This window comes from Neovison vison, chromosome 6 (genome assembly GCF_020171115.1).
Source record: "Neovison vison isolate M4711 chromosome 6, ASM_NN_V1, whole genome shotgun sequence".
Taxonomy (NCBI): domain Eukaryota; kingdom Metazoa; phylum Chordata; class Mammalia; order Carnivora; family Mustelidae; genus Neogale; species Neogale vison.
The window spans coordinates 81,934,469-81,950,792 of NC_058096.1; the positions used below are offsets into that span (position 1 = coordinate 81,934,469).

At 41.5% G+C, this 16,324-nt stretch overlaps 1 pseudogene; it reads left to right on the forward strand.

Annotated features, from left to right (window-relative positions):
- Positions 1-9,876: 9,876 nt before the first annotated feature.
- Positions 9,877-11,530, forward strand: LOC122910085 (annotated as a pseudogene).
- The last annotated feature ends 4,794 nt before the right edge of the window (positions 11,531-16,324 follow it).

Here is a 16,324-nt window from a genome sequence, read left to right on the forward strand (position 1 = left end):
CTGACTGGGGCCGGATGAACTTCTTCGTCCTCTTTTTAACAATCTTGGGTTTCACCAGATGTCTTAGGGCATCGATGATGCTGAGTGGGAGACGTTAGCCACTTGAGGCAGTGATGAGGGAGAGAGCAGGTTTTTACTTTCTTGATACAGGAGAACCAACAAGACTGGTAGTGTGCTTCTACTTCTTCCTCCTTTGCCATTTTGAAGGTTGATCTCTGGAACTACAGCTGCCATCTGGGAGGCATAAGGCAAAGCCCAAGAGAGTCACGGAGATACTGACCCTGATGTTAGCACCATGTTGACCAATACTAGCAATAACCTACCTCCAGACTCCTAGTTATGGGAAAAATAAATCTCTATTTGTTTAAGGCATTGCTAGTAAGGTTTTATCTTGGTTGCAGCATAATACAATCTTAACTGATTCTTAGAGAATCAGACCTTCCAGAACTTTCTAAACATGGAGAAAACTCAGAATGGAATAGAACATTTATATTTGGAGGTAATCATGCAGAATTTAAGGAAATTTACCTTCTAATTGAGGTATTCTAAATACTATATCTGTGGATCCCAACATGGCTATCAATCAAGGTTTACATGAGAGATATATTTAAAATGATTTGTGAACCTCACCCTAGATGTACGGAATTGGAATCTCCCAGATTTGGACTGGCAGACTCTATAACTTAATAAGTTAACTACTTATGCCCCCAGCTGCCCCAGCCTACAGCACAGCTAAGACTAGGGGGAAGTAAGTGAGACTTAGGTGCAAAATTTAAAGAGGTATTTACTCTTAGCATTGTGCAAGTGTAAGGTCAACAGCTGCATGACCTAGTGCGTAAATGCCTCCTTAAATTTTGTGCCCTAGGCATCTCATCTAGCCTCACTCTAGCCTCTACTCTGATTCAGATAAAATTTAATAGGTAGTAACTGTCAAATCCTCCTTTATACAAAACGATCAGTTAGGTAACTGAAATAGTTAATTTTTCAGTGTGGTTCTAACTTAGTGTAACGACAAACACATTTACCTAGAAATGATGCCACATACAGTTTAATTTCAATTTGGGGTATGCATCTTGGTATCAGATGACATCAATATTCCTCTGAGTTAAAAAATAACTACAGCACTGATTGTCTCAGTCCCTGTTCACCCACATGAAAACTGGAATGTGATCCTGTGAGGAAAGAATTTAATTAGGTGAGTCAATGGGTGTCAGATAGCGTGGTGGTGGCAGAATCCAGGACTAAGATCTTCACGTAACTACTAAGTAGTCAAGTATCTGTTACTCAAATTAAAAGTGGAAACTAGTAGGTGTTTGTAAAAATGTGTCGAGCTTGGCTATTCCTGTTTCCCAAAAGCATTTTAGGACACACATATGCAGTGGTCTCCCAGAAATAGAAGTGTGGGTAACTTAACCCAAAGTGTGGTTCCTGTGTCCAGGCTGTGTTCGATGGTGCGTCAGCAGAATGAATGGTGAAGAATCTCAGTGGGCTGACATTCTGGAGCTTCCTAAGAACGCCTTGTTAGGGCTGGCAGGGAAGTAGGGGTGCTGGCCAGGGAGACGAAGGAAGTCTGCACATTGAGGCAATGCCAACGGCTAGGACTAAAACTTTAGATGGACCTGTTTCACTCCACGTTTCAGGACTCTGACTTTTGCTTTTATAGGCATAGTATTGATGGAAAGAGCTGGTGACTAGTAGCAGGAAGATAGATAACCTCAACGAAGTGATCTATAAAAGGGCCCTCTTGTCACACCCTCCTCTTTTCTGCAGAGGCGGTATTAGAGCACTTCTCGTTTTAGTGTGGCTTGTGGGCACTCTAGCATCGATTAGGCAAATATTTAACAAGTAGTTGCTAAAAATGACTACTCTTTCCTGCCTGATGTGTGCTAGACACTGCAACAGACTCCTTACTCTGTGACCATCTCAGATTTATGGCAGCAGGACTCTGTGTCCTGAACCTTACTGCAAGGAGGGGATTGGTTATGGTCCTACCTGTGAACCAAGAATTGAGTAATTGCTGCCTTAAGGCTGCTTCCCTACTTCCTTTTCTGACAGTCTTTATGCAGGTAAGGTGGCACTCAGCAGCAACTGGCAAACCGGGGCTGGATTAAATCAACACTCAAATGTGTCAGAAAGTTTGGATGGAGTCCAAAATGTGTTTGCCAGCCAGGATGATTAAGAAACCACACCTGGTGCCAGAGTTCAACACAGACCTGCCAGTGTACTTGGGCAGATCTGTGATACTCACTGGAATCTGTGCTCCCGCTGTAGGGAAGTCCCAGGTGGCTCTGCCTGCAAAGTCCCATTCCTTCAAATACAAAGGTTGGGTACGTTTACGAGACGCATCCCGAAGTACAAAAGGAAGAAATGACATGATGTCTGGGATTTGCTTTACAAAGTATTTAAATATAAGAACTTCAAAGAAAAAAGACATGATATAAGGGGCTGGATGAAATGTGGTAAAATTGTGATTATTGTTGAATCACGATATTCCATAAATAGGGAAATAATGCTATTTTTTCTAATTTTGCATATTTGAACACTTTCTTAGTGAAGTCTGTTTAAAAAGTTAAATTGATCATTATAAAACTCATAAATCTTGGGGTGCCTGGGTGGCTCAGTGGGTTAAGTCTCTGCCTTCGGCTCAGGTCATGATCTCAGGGTCCTGGGATCGAGCCCTGCATTGGGCTCTCTGCTCGGTGGGGAGCCTGCTTCCCCTCTCTCTCTGCCTGCCTCTCTGCCTACTTGTGATCTCTCTCTCTCTCTCTCTCTGTGTCAAATAAGTAAATAAGATCTTTAAAAAAAGAAGGAAAAGGTAAAAAAGAACTGGGTGTGTCTTAAAAAAAAACTCGTAAATCTTGCAATAAGTCTTTGCATAACTTTGCATACTACCCACTTCTTTGAGAGGACAGCAAGAAATAGGGAGCCAAACTATGTGGAATCTGATTTGGATTGTCCTTCCTACCCACCCCCAACAACCTCCTGCCTGTGTTTAGGACCCTTATTTTGTAGTGAAAAGATGGCAAGACTGGGGCTCAAGAAATCTGGGTGCAAGTTTGGTTTGTTCATTAATAATGAGACCTTAGGGCACCTGGGTGGCTCAGTGGGTTAAGCCGCTGCCTTCGGCTCAGGTCATGATCTCAGGGTCCTGGGATCGAGTCCCGCATCAGGCTCTCTGCTCAGCAGGGAGCCTGCTTCCCTCTCTCTCTCTGCCTGCCTCTCTGTCTACTTGTGATCTCTCTCTGTCAAATAAATAAATAAAATCTTTTTTAAAAAATGACCTTAGATAAATTGCTTGCTGGGCGGCATCTTTCCTTCCTCTGTAAACTGAGGATGATTCTGTAATAACACCAGCCTTGTAGGTTATTGGAGGATCATATGAAATAAGGTACCTTGTGAAGTGTTAAGGAAGTGTTATCAACACCGGCAGCACGACCTTGGACCAGATGGCCAAGTGCTCTGACCTCAGAGTCCTCAGTTATGAGGGCGGAAAGTACAACAGCATTCCCAAGGCTGTGGGAGAAACACCCAGGAAATTTATGCAGCTGATTCTTCATTGCAGCCTAGTTGGGGGACACTTGAATTAAATAACGGTAGTGGTTCTTTTGTGCTCTAATAGTGAAGTGGAGGTTGGAGGATTAGGAGTCTGTTGTGCCAAGTTATTTGGATGGCTAAGTATAGGTCACAGTTTGGGGGTAATTTCTCGGTGATAAATAATTAAAGAGAACCATAATAAATGAGGAGGACATCTGAACTGGTCTGGTGTGAAACAAGGTCCTTATAGCTAGGGGTAGGCACACAAATTAAGAGTGGAGAGGATCAGCTGTTCCGCTCATGCAGCCGTTATGTAAAATGACAGGAGTTAGAATGGCCAAAATTAACAGAACAGGAAACAACATGTGTTGGAGAGGATGTGGAGAAAGGGGAACCCTCTTACACTGTTGGTGGGAATGCAAGTTGGTGCAGCCTCTTTGGAGAACAGTGTGGAGATTCCTCAAGAAATTAAAAATAGAGCTTCCCTACGACCCTGCAATTGCACTCCTGGGTATTTACCCCAAAGATACAGATGTCGTGAAAAGAAGGGCCATCTGTACCCCAATGTTTATAGCAGCAATGGCCACAGTCGCCAAACCATGGAAAGAACCAAGATGCCCTTCAACGGATGAATGGATAAGGAAGATGTGGTCCATATACACTATGGAGTATTATGCCTCCATCAGAAAGGATGAATACCCAACTTTTGTAGCAACATGGACGGGACTGGAAGAGATTATGCTGAGTGAAATAAGTCAAGCAGAGAGAGTCAATTATCATATGGTTTCACTTATTTGTGGAGCATAACAAATAGCATGGAGGACAAGGGGCGTTAGAGAGGAGAAGGGAATTTGGGTAAATTGGAAGGGGAGGTGAACCATGAGAGACTATGGACTCTGAAAAACAGTCTGAGGGGTTTGAAGTGGTGGGGGGGTGGGAGGTTGGGGTACCAGGTGGTGGGTATTATAGAGGGCACGGCTTGCATGGAGCACTGGGTGTGGTGAAAAAACAATGAATACTGTTTTTCTGAAAATAAATAAATTGGAAAAAAAAACCTAAAAAAAAAAAAGAACCCATAATTTCTGCAGTCTAGGGGCCATTTGGGGTGGCTGGTAGGAGGTTGGGGTACATGTAGGAGGGTGACATTGTAGTTCTGGCCCTACACCTTTGCCTTCTTCACTGCTAGGCCCATAAGTTTGGCTTCCCACCATGTCCATCTCCCTGGCTGCCTCTCTGGTTTTCTTCCCAGCATATTCCAACATTTGTGCATACTTGCTTCCAAGTTGCTTTTTCCCACATTCTGATTTCTCTCAGAATTCTTGTTTGTCTCATGTGAAGAGCAATCCAATTCAGTATTTGTTCACTGCCTATTATGGTCAAAGCCTTGTGCTACTGACAAACAAGAGGAAAAGGGAAGTTTTTCCTTAAAGCCCCCATCTAATGTGGGGAGGAAGTAGAGACTAAGACAAACACACAGGTAACCCCAACACACAAAGAATCTGGCAAGTGCCACAAGAATAATGAGTTGTGAGAAGATTTTAAGGACAATGGTCATATTCAAAAGATTTGGTGGAGAAAGTGTATTACAGATTATCTTTAATGGTAACTAAGTTTCCTAGAGGTAGAGAAGGATGGGAAAAATACTTGGGGAAGAGCAGGAGTAAAGGCAAAGAGGTAGGGAAAGGTGGTGCATGTTTGGAGAATAGCAAGCAGTGGCATTTTGTCTGGGTCCTGGAATGAGTAGAAGACCAAGAGGGCACAGATGTAGGCTGGGGCCATTCAGAAGAGGCACTTCAACTCTCTAAGCAATAAGGGCCCCTGAAGGCTTTTTAGAGAAGGCCAGAGATGAGTACTTCTGAGAACACTGACTTAGTATGTGCAGACTGGAGAGTCAGATGGATCAAGTGGGTAGGATAAGAGCCTGGTGGCCCTCAGGAGAGGACACAGAGGACCGCCACATGTTGGTACACAGTGTCCAGGAAACCATGGAATCAGGCTAAGGAGGAAATGCCTCCAGACTCTACTTTTTCTGAGATAAAAAGTTCGCTGTTTTAGACATATCCTTGAGATCTGGAAAGGTCAACGTTTTCCTGTCATACACTAGAAAGACAAAATCAAGTTTTCTCCCCAAGTGGATCTTCTTTCACCATTGACAAATTCACCTTCCTCTAATAACAATAGCTATTCCAAAGGGATCAATAAGAAAAACCAAAAGTGAGCTGAAGGCCAGAGTAGCCTGCCTTCTTTGTGCCTCAGAACTTCTAAACAGCCCAAGTGTAAATGATTTTATCCTTTCACATAACAGTTTCCTTCCTCCCCCCATACTCTTAGTTCTATTTCTCCCTGATTTTCACAGCATCTGTGAGGTCTCCCTCTTAAATGGCTCCATCCCTCTAATACCCATCTTGCTGCTTTTCAATATTCCTCCTGCTCCAAACCACCACGCCTCACTGCAACCATTTTAAGAACCTCCTCACTGTCTGCTTACGCTCAAACATTTTCTGGACCTACCCTTCAAGCCACAGCCAGATAGACATCCAGAGTGGCCCTTTTCTGAGTGAAGTAACACCACACAGCTGTCTTATTTCAACTCTCCAACAAACATTCCCCCATAGGCTAACATCTGAAGTCTTCAGCAGCCTATATGGTCCTTTGCAACCCAGCCTCTGGCTCCATCTTTTCCTTGCAGTGCACCTACTCAGGCTTGGCCCTTGTTTTCCCCTCTGCCTGAAATGTTCTCCCTCAGATATTTTTATGGCCCACTCCATCATTTTTGGGTTCTGTTAATGCCACCTCCTCAGAGAAACCTTTTTGGACCACCTCATCACTATCTCTCTGCTAAGCCTGCTTCATTTCTTTTGGTAGCTTTGACCACAATCTTTATGTCATATCTGTCTCCTCCAGTAGATGTAAGCTCGATCAGGACAGGATCTCAGTTGTGCTCACCTCAGTTTGTTCAGGTCCTGGGTAAAAGCCAAGTTCTCAATAGATAATGAATGAATGTGGAGATCTTCTTTGTAGAAAACACTTTCCTTTGACTCTGCTTCTGTTTCTTGGTCCTCATTTGGTCTGGTCTTTGAAGGTTTTGACTTAATACTATGACCTTGCCTCTTGTCTGGCATGGAGCTAAATGTTTCTCTCCTTCATCTCCCACCATTTGTGATACTTTTATGGACTCCCTAAATTTAAATTTGTCCCAAGATTTACTCCTTACTCTCCTTTCCCTCCCTCTTCCTTTTCTCTATCTTTATCTATCTTTGTGCAGATGAGACCCAATATTACTTTCAACCTAGACCTCTCTAAACTTAGTCCTTCCAGTACCTACTGGGTATCCTAAAGGCACCTCATATTTCATATACTTAAAAATTTCTTTCTCTCCCTCACCTTTCTATGTGTGTTAACAGTACCACTATCTTCTTGGCTCCCAAGTTAGAAGTCTTAGAATCATTTTTTTATTCCTCCTTAGACCCCTTTTCCTAGTGGTCACCAAAATTACTGGATCTTCCTTCTAAATGGCTCTTAACTCTCTCCAGCTATTTCCATTCCCATAACCACTACCCTAAAATGACCATTGCCTGCCTGGCCAGAACCAGCTTGACCTCTTTGTTGGTTCCTTTCCTGCTTGTAGGCCCTTATCTAAGCCACCCCCCTTTGCCCATCTCTGCTTCAAAAAGTCCCCTAGACCCCTAGACTCTGCACCGGCAAGCATCACTTCACTGATGATGATGCATTCCCAGTCTAGGTTAGGCTTTCTGCTTGTCCCTGTATTGCCCAAGGCTCTCAACCCTGCTCTTAACTGGACGTCTAGAGGCCAGGTAGGCCAGACCACTCACTTCACAGCCTAGACCCCAGCTCCCATTTCTCAGAGCAATGAAGGTTAAGGTTACTTCTTCACCAGCCCCTGCTTCCATTTTCCCCTCCTAATTCCTAGCTTCAGATAAAAGAATCATTTTTGAAAGAGTTACTTTAAGCCTTGTCTACCCTACTAAGAAATTAGTGCACTCTATTTCCTAAATAATGGAGACAAAATTCCTCAGCTTGAAACTCAAGCTGGACTGTGGTCTACATTTTTTAGCCATAGAATTCCTAAAATGGTCCTAAGATACAAATGCATAAAGGGGCTGGGAAGGCAATAGGAGTGAATAATATATGGGTCCTGTATAACATGATAAGGAGTGGTAGAGACTGTGGCAAACAGGAGAGCCTGTGTCCTGTTTAAAGAGGAAGGCCAGCTCTTGGCACAAAGAAATTTGAGCCTAGGATTGCCAGATGTTCTGATTATTCTACAGAAACTAGAAATTTGAGGTTTTAGACAAAACTTCTGGAGTTTTAAAATGTTGGCCTAATATATATATATGAATGAATATGGTACAGTACAAGTCATACTGCAGGCTGGATCTAGCCACAGAACCACCAGTTTGGAATTCACTCTCTATATCTCCCAAACCAGCCAAAAGCTCTGAGCCCACACTTTTTAAAACAGTAATAATAGCAATAAGCAAGTGTTAGAACAGTGTTAAAGATCTAGCTCCAAACTGAGACCTTGTCTGGTATAATCAGAAGGAAAGAGAATTAGAATGGTGGTAATTTTCTCAGGATGTGAGTCAATGGCATTTGCTGCTCTGTCAGTGTATAACCTAAAACCATCCTGTAGCACCAGCCGAAATGACTCAGTTTATGAAAGCACAGACACAGCATTTCCCAACCTGGTGTAAGGTATATCAGAAATGCTCATTGTAGTAAATAGATAGCATTTCTAGAGGCCAATAGGATACCATTCTTCAAAAGAGTCTGTGTTCCAAACATTTGTTTATCAGGGTTTTGATTTTTTTCAACATGGTCCCAGAAGCAATGATATACATAGGACCACAGAAGCAATACCACCAATGGATTACTTTATATTTCAATGAAAAGGGTGGCAAAGAAGGCTGTTGCAAGTGTATGGTGTGGTGGTTCAATCCTAGAAACTTCCTCTGTCCTGATGGCCCTGGTCAGAAACAGACCTCTGGTAGGCAGGCCTTCGAGGAGGAGCATGGACACAAGGGTTGAGAAGAGTGTTTCACAGCATGGTTTCTGAAGTCCCGCTAACCACACACCCTGGACTTGTCATTAGCATTGTCCCTCGAATGGCCCTCTTTGACACTGGGGGCTTTCAGGTTTGGCTGAAAGGAAAGAAGGTAAGAGCACAAATGTGGGGGAACATCCTTCCAGCTGTCCTGGAGCTGAAAGGGGCCACAGGACAAGGGAGTTTTCTTTTCTGACAAGGATGCTAGTGCAGTGAGGTTGTGAGTGGGAAGGGAATCACATCTGGAAATGTCTCTAACTTATTCAGGTCAAGGGTTTCTTTTAATTCCCCACTCCTCCCAGTCTTGCCTCTCCCCAGGAGTAGGCTGGAGGCATTTCCTTTACCTAGTATTTCACTCTTTCTCCAGAAGCTCAGCAAGTGGAGCTGACAGCACCCCAGGGTACTCCTACCATTTCCTCAGTCTCCAGGGAGATGCCTCCTGAATGAAAGGATCTAAAAAGAGATACACACACATTTATATATACGCCTTCCTGTTCTCTCAAGCACCAGAATATTTTCTGCTCTGTGCTCCCACACTCTACAGCCTCATTATCTTCTCTGAGATTTTTCTCTCCTTCCTCATACCACTGCCTCTGCTGCCGCCCCCACCATAGACACACACACACACACACACACACACTTCTGCTGTTATCTCTGAGGGCTAGGAGAACTACTGAAAAGAGAGAAGCATTTCTAGAGCTTCATCTACCTCTCTTTGGTCTCAGCCTTGACGTATGAATACCAAGAAAGCTGTTCCCAGAAGTGTTAGAGGGAACATTGCTCTTTCCCCAACCCTGTTAACTCTCCTCCAATCCCCCCATCAATAACTGACCCCATCACTCATTTCAAGGCTTCTTTTAAACCTAACTTTCTTCAGTCAAGACAGCCACAAAAAACTTTTCCTCCTCGCTTCTTTCCTATCTTTTGCTCCATTCTCCCATCACCCTAGTTTGGGAGACTGTGCTGGTTTTTCTATTTTTTCCCAATTGGTGATATACAAAGCTTAGAAAAAGACACCTCAGGGTGTTCAAAAAGTTGTGTACATTTGTTTGTAAACAGTATTTTAATTAATTTCCAAATATTATGCTAAATGATTTTCCTCAACCTCCAAACCCTCCTTAGGTGAAGTATCTTTAATGCAATGCAATGGACCCAATTGTTAATCTGAAAAGTACAATAAAAACACTATGAGAGCTCTTATTCCATTGCTGTCACCGTCCTTGGCACAACTCATCTCGCTCAGATCTGCCTGGGAGAGTCTACCGCCATCTGCCACCATGACAAACTTCACAGTAGATCAGATCCGGGCCATCATGGAGAAGAAGGCCAGCATCCTAAACATATCCATCACTGCCCACGTGGACCACGGCAAGTCCATGCTGATGGACTCTCTGGTGTGTAAGGCCAGTATCATTGCCTCCATTGGTAATGGGGAGACCTGCTTCACCGACACCTGGAAGGCTGAGCAGGAATGCTGTATCCCATTGACCAAGAGGTCAATGGCTATCTCCCTCTTCTATGTGCTCTCAGAGAATGACTTGAACTTTATCGAGCAGAACAAGGATGGTTACAGCTTCCTCATCAACCTCATCAACTCCCCAGCATGTGGTCTTCTCAGAGGTGACTGTTGCCCTCCATGTCGCTAACAGTGCCTTGGTGGTAGTGGACTGTGTGTCTGCTGTGTGCGTGCAGACAGAGATGTTATTGTGGCAGGCTACTGTTGAGCGTAGCAAGCGGCTATGATGAACAAGATGGACCAGACTCTGTGAAGCTACAGCTGGATCCCGAGGAGCTATGTGTTCTCAGGGCTGGTGTCCACTGGCCTGAAGGTCAGGATCATGGGGCCCAACTATACCTCTGGGAAGAAGGAGGCCGTGTACCTGAAGCCCATCCAGAGAACAATCCTGAAGATGTTGCTGTTACATGGAGCCAACTGAAGATCTGTCTTGTGGGAACATGGTGGGTCTGGTGGGCATGGACTAGTTCCTGGTGAAGACTGGCACCATCACCACCTTTGAGCATGCCCACAATACACGGGTGAGGAAGTTCAGCCTGAGCCCTTTTGTCCAGGTTGTTGCGAAGACCAAGAATCTGGCCAACCTTCCCAAGCTAGTGGAGGGTCTCAAACAGCTGGCCAAGTCAGATCCTATGGTGCAGTGCATTACTGAGGGGTCAGGGGAGCATACCATTGCAGGAGATAGGGAGTTGCACCTGGAGATATGTCTGAAGGACCTGGAGGAGGACCATGCATATATTCCCATCAAGAAATCTGACCCCATAGTCTCATACTGTTAGACTGTCAGGAGTTGAATGTGCTCTGCCTGTCTGGTGAACTCTGTCCAAGTTCTCCAATAAGCACAACCAGCTGTACAAGAAGGCAGCTGTACGTGAAGCCCTACCCTGATGGCCTGGCTGAGGATATTGACAAGGGCAAGAAAATATGTGTGGTGTGCACTTCGATGTCTACAGTGTGACTCTACATGTGGACACCATCCACTACGAGGGTGGCCAGATCAATCCCTACTGCCCGATGCTAACTTTCTGCTAGGAGGCTGACCACCCAGCCCTGGATCATAGACTCTATCTACCATGTGGAGATCCAGTGTCTAGAACAAGTGGTTGGTGGCATCTATGGAGTCCTGAACAAGAAGTAGGGCCATGTCTTTAACAAGTCCCCAGTGGCTGGCACCCCCATGTTTGTCGTGAAGGTCTACCTGCTTGTGAATGAATCCTTTGGCTTCATCACTGGCCTGAGGTCTAACACTGGTGCTAAGACCTTCCCCCAGTACATTTTTGACCACTGGTAGATCCTGCCTGGGGATCCCTTCCACAGCAACAGCCACCCTAGCCAGGTGGTGGCTAGAACATGCAAGTACAAAGGCCTGAAGGAAAAGTATCCCGGCCCTGGATAATTTTCGGGACAATTTGTAGGCAGCCCTCTCCAGCACCCTGAGTGGGACTCTGCACAGCCCTTGCACCTGGCTGACAAATGACCATAACAACAAGCCCTCACATTCTCCATGACACCTTAAGACTGTCCAGACAGTGATACTCCAACTGACAGGTGCTGGAGCACACTCAGTGCCATCACTCAATATGAACACTTGATGACATTTCTTTCGATATTTATTCCAAGATTTCAGAAGCAATAGACATGCCCTGGCAGCAGAGACTTATTTGGCTGATGGGGAAGCAAGATGAGACATGCAACACTTTTTTTTTTTTTTCCAATTCAGAAACTCAAATGTCCAAAAAGAAAAGGAAAAAAAAAGGAAAGAAATATTAATGCACTGAGAGGTTTATTTTGGGTAAATGGCTTATAGTGGATTTTCTCCCAGAAAGAGGGAAGGAATAAGCAGGTAGACCTTTTTCTTTGGACAGAAGCCAAAAGGCAGGAAACTTTGTGCGCTGTCACTGTAATCACCTTCAGCCATATTAGTGTCATTAGAATAATAAATTTGATGGTGACAAAAATCAAAACAAAATACTGAGAGCATCCAAAACCTGGAAACATAGATAAAATTGGGTTTTCATTATACTTGTTTAGATTAACAATTAAGCCCACTATTTTAAACAGAATGATTCCTCACCTGAAATGTAGTTGTAATTGAAAACAGAAATGTAAATTCCTCCTGTGTTTTTTTTATTATGTTCAATTAGCCAGCATATTAGATTTTGATGTAGTGTTCAATGATTCATTAGTTGTGTATCACACACAAACACCCTGCCTATTTCCCTGTGATTTGAAAAAAAAACTTAACAAGTAGACAATATGATTAGTACACATTCTCCATATAGTCTTTGGAGCTAAATGGATTAACATAAGAGCTATTTGTCTACATGTAAATCCTCTCATGAGGATGATCAATTCAAATTCAGAGTAAGCTTATAATATATTTATCAGGATACACCAAAAATAAAGATGATTTTGAATTTTGCATTTTAATGAAATCCTAGAGACTCCAATGAGAAGTAGAAAAGTCATAGTGTCCTATTTCTCCTTTTCTCTAAAAATAGAATTCTTTTTACATAAATATTCTATCTATATTATACAATAAATCTAAATAAGTGAGAGAGAACTTGTGCTCAGAATCTTGTCACCTCAGCAGAGCTAACTTGTCATTTGACCCTGCTCCCTTCTAACTCTGGTGAATAATTACAATGGTGCATTCTCCCATTTTCAATTAACACTACCTCAGAAGCATATTCCATGTTGCTATGTAGTCTTTGTAATTTGAATTTTAATACCTACATCATATTTTTAATTATTCCCCAGTTGTTGGCCATTCATTTTGTAATCTTTTCCATAATAATTAACGCCGTGGCTAATCTTCATTTATTTAACGTTTTCCCATATGTTCTTCCAAACATTCTAGGAAGTAGGATTAAATAAAGGTCAAGAGCCTAGATGTGAGGAGGTTTTTAGTTCACTCAGTGACCAACGGACTCTTAGGGCTCCACCCATAGCCTCTTCACCTTTTCCATCAGAGACAGACTATTTTCTATCAGAGATTTATCAAGTGGCTACAGTCCCCCAGTAGACTTCTGGGACAAGTTCATAGTCCATTTCAGAAAAATTTGGGCTTAAATATTATGACCTTTAATCCAAATGAGCTTGCTCTATTTTTACTACCACTGTTTCTCAACAAAAAGTAACACCAGCACTTTAAAATTATAACAATTTTGCTGAAAAAAAAGTGACCAAGGAGTGATTTAGAAAGTTGTATTCTCCACTAGTAAATATAAAATTTTCATTGTTTTAATTTGCATTTCTTTTATATTAGTGAGAGTGAACTAGTTTTCATATATTTGTTTACTAGTTATTTCCTCTTGAATTAAGTGACTCTTCCTCCAGCTCATTTACTTGTGAGAATCAACTATTTTTGTATAAGCATTTTATATAATATACATTTTAAGCCTTTTAAATATGTGCTAATATTTTACAGTTTATTTTTTATCATAATTCTAACTATGTTAATAAGCTATATCCACCTCCAATTCTCACAGTATTGCTTCTGAAAGCTTCTGAAAGTATAAGCTTCTGATATAGACTTTGGCTCAAAGGGTAATTGAATTTGTATAAATTACTAACATACATGTTTCCAGAACCGATAACACAAAAGTGTCAAGTGTTGGGATTTTTACAACAAACCAGGGTTAAATGAAGGAATTTTCCTTGGTCAATGTTAAATTTAGGTAATAACTCTTTTATTTTGTACCATATAAACAGAATAATCAGTTAATATGGGCTGGAACTTGAGGGAACCACAATGTAGATAATGGGGTTGGGGATTTGGAATACAGAGAGACAGGAGCTGGGCTTTCTTGTGATGATATGAGATAAGGTCATAGGGTTTGGGATGGACAGATGACGTGTGGACTGGGAGAACTGAGTTAAGAGGAGTTTCTCTTTTCTGCCTTTCTACATTCTTTTTCAACCCCTTTCTAATCACCAGCTCAGATTTCCATAGGAAGTAGTTTTACAAATATTTTTATTGTCTCCCTTCATTTCCTTTCTCTCTTCTTCTCTTCCCAAACTCCTTCGCTCTTTCTTTTTCTTTTTATTATGGCAGGACAGTGGAGTCAGACAAGCAATCCATGCCCTAGCATTTGATTTTTTTTTTTTAAGATTTATTTATTTGACATAGAGAGAGTGAGAGAGAGCAGGAGAGAGGCAGAGGGAAAGAGAATCTCAAGCAGACTCCATGCTGAGTGTGGAGCCCAATGTGGGGCTTGATCTCAAGATCCTGAGATAATGACCTGAGCCAAAATCAAGAGTCAGACGCTTAACTGACTGAGCCACCCAGACCCCTTGTTACCATTTGATTATTACTTGACTTTCGCCAGGTTATTTTTTTGAGTCTCAGCTTCCTCATCTGTAAAATGGAGACTATAATAGTACCTATATCTAGAAGGCTGCCAGGAAGATTAAAGAAGAAAGTGTTTAAATGCTTACCACAGTGTGCTAGATTACTTTATTCACAAATATTTGATGCTTCCACCTTGGAGAGGATTAGACTCTCCAATCCTACAGATGTCAGCCGTGGCCATGAGTCTTGATTTAGTCAATGAAATATGAATGGAGGTGACATACAACACTTTGAGGCAGAAAATTTAAGAGCCAGTACACAGTTTGCCATGTTTTCTTTTCCCTCTGCCATAATAACTAACAATGTTCCAGACAGAAATTGTTTCTATCATTCTGAGTTTCGAAGTGAAGAGGGTATAGAATAGTCACAGTCAACATGTGGTGGGCCTGTAGCAGGACAAGCAAAAAACAAAACAAAACCAAAACAAAAAACAAAAACACAGAAAACAAAACAAAAACAACAAGCAAACATTTGTTACATGTTTTAAGTCACTGAGCTTTGGGGGTTGCTTGTTATCACAGCATAACCTAGGCTATATTGATTGATAAACACAGTATCACATTGTAAGAGCTTGTATAATGATTGGTGAGCTGTTAGCCAACATCTGGTGCTCAGATAGGTGTAAAAGACATTTGAGTTCTGACCAGCCAGAATGGAATGTCCTTGATCACACACAGTAACAACTTCAAAATATGTGAAGTGAGAACTAATAGAACTGCAAGGAAAAATAGGCAAATCCACAATTATAGTTAGAAATTTCAATACTTATATTCCAACAATCGATTAAACAAATAGAAAATCAATAAGGACATAGAATACTTGTACAACAACGAACTTGATCTATTTGACATTTATAGACTATTCCGTCCAACAATAGCAAAATACACATTCTTTTCAAGTGCATACAAAGCAATCATCAAGATGGACGATATTCTGGGCTCTTTAACAAGTCTTAATTGAAATCACTCAGAGCACATTCTCTGACTACAAAGGAATTAGAAAACAATAAAAGAAAGACATCTGGAAATCCCTAAATATTCAGAAATTACACTACACAATCCTGTACCTGTGTACCAATGAAGAAATAGGAAAACCAGAAAACATCTCAAACAGTAATGAAAATGAAAGCACAATGCAGCAAAATTTGTGGGGTACAGCAAAAGCTATGCTTAGAAGATCTATAGCTTAATATCTTGTATTAAAAAAGAAAAATGTCCAAAACCAAGAATCAAGCTTTCAACTTAAGAAGCTATGAAAAGAAACTTTAAACCAAAGTTAAAGAGACTTTAAACCAAAGTAAGCAAAAGGAAAAAATAATTAGAGCAAAAATCAATAAAATAAACACGGACAAAAGAGAAAATGAATGAAACCAAAAGCTGGTTTTTGAAGAGATCAATAAAATCAAGAGATAAGAAGAATAAAGATAGCAATATTATAAATCAAAGAAAGGACTTCACTACAGATTCTCTAAATGTTAAAAGTATAATAAATTTATCAATAAACTGACAACTTAAATGAACAAATTCCTTAAAAGACACAATTAACATTGATTCAAGAAGAAATAGAAAAAATGCTTAGCTTCATGTCTATTAAAGGAATTAATTCCTAATATCTATTTTAAAAATTGAAGTCTGAATCTGAGCCCAAGTCTAGACCCAGAAACCTCTACTACTAGTGAATTTCATCAAAAATTTAAGGAAAAATATTATCAGTTCTACATAAAGTCGTTCAAAAAATAGAGGGGAGGAAGGAATATATCCCAACTCATTTTACAAAGCCAGCATTACTAATATCAAAACTTGTTAAAAATCTAAGAAAACAACTTACCAATATCATTTAGGAAGGTACATGCAGA